The sequence below is a fragment of the Protomyctophum parallelum genome (assembly GCF_964188405.1).
Source record: "Protomyctophum parallelum genome assembly, chromosome: 17".
NCBI classification, from domain to species: Eukaryota; Metazoa; Chordata; class Actinopteri; order Myctophiformes; family Myctophidae; genus Protomyctophum; species Protomyctophum parallelum.
In genome coordinates this window covers 34,038,366-34,039,917 of record NC_139719.1, presented here as the reverse complement: position 1 = coordinate 34,039,917, position 1,552 = coordinate 34,038,366, and positions in this window count along the sequence as shown.

Here is a 1,552-nt window from a genome sequence, read left to right as displayed (position 1 = left end):
CATGATCCCTGCGGCTCCATTGGTTTTCACTTTTTAATACCCTTTCTGCCAGCTAGGCATTTTCAGGGTGAGGACTATTTCTGGATAGAATGGGGGTGGGGGGTTGGGGGGGGGGGGGGGCTGAGAAATCTCCAAATGGGTGAGGGAGAGGCTTTATCGCAATTTCCTGTGACATCCAAAAATCAAGAAGAAATAGCCATCCTCTCTCTCTCTCTCTCTCTTTCTCTCAGCTCCGTCGCTCTGACTCTGACACTCTCCCTATTTGCTCATTCACTCTCTTTCTATTCCATACTGTTTCCTTCAATGTAACCATCCCTCACTAGCTCTCTAACCGTCTCCCTCCCTCCAACCCCCCCCCCCCCCCCCTCTCTCCCTCTCTCTCTCTTCGTCTTGTCCTGGCTGCATTCAATAAAGCTCCCATTGAATTAGGGAAGGGGCGGAAAAAACAGCAGACCTGTCTTTTTTTCCCACCCTGAGGGGAAAGTACCGTGCGTCGATGAGGCTATCACCAGAAAGGTCAGGCCACACTGAATATCCCACAGAAAGCGAAAGCCCCGTTCCAGGATAAACGTTTCCCGTGCCATTCAAATCAGAGTCTAGCCAGTCTATAGCCATCTTCTCCGTTAGCGATCGCTTCGCGAGCAGCCCGTGGGGAACGGGGGTGGTCGGCGTATCGGCTGCAGAGGTGTGGTGAATGTCAGGACATTGGTCTGACCTTTTGACTGTTGTTAATGCAGATGGGGATTCTGACCCTGGTGTGATGATATGAGGAATACAGTCTGGATTGAAAGGTCTGTGTGTGTGCATTTTTGTGTTTGTGTTTAACACACATACTCAGACACATGCAAAAGAACTCAAGTGCACAAATGTGTGTAATAGTGTACACTACACACCTACACATAATACAAACACTTACTTCACAGTCAAAACAATCTGTTTCTCACACCAATAAGAAAACACTCACAAACTTACTTATAAGAATCAACTTTATTGTCACATCACAGGTTGAGGTTTACAGGTGTAAAACAGTGTGTGAAATTAGTTTTTTTTCCCTATCTCTCTCTCTCTCTCTCTCGCTCGCACGCACGCACGCACGCACGCACGCACGCACGCATGCGCACACACACACACACACACACACACACACACACACACACACACACACCTATCTACGGTGAGATCAGATCTGTGCTAAATTAATGCAAGCCTACACATTACTGTGCCAGTACAGAAGGAGCCAAAATATACACAACCAGAAGTCAAAGTCCCCTTTTATCTCGCACACAAGTGCTTCCTAAAAGGACACAATAGAACAAAGTTCATGTAGATACAAATGAATGTCAACTACAGAAAAATGCTGGCAGCAAACATATCCTCATTGCTCATCATTGATGGCATATTTCTTTGTCAATCATTTACTGGTTGATCTAACCTGATTCTAACCAATCTACGTCTGTATAAGTGGACTAGAAATCGATGTATATGATGTGAAAAATGAGCGATGAACTATAATGGATTGCATGATTTCATGCTGAGTTTTGCACAGCGTGTT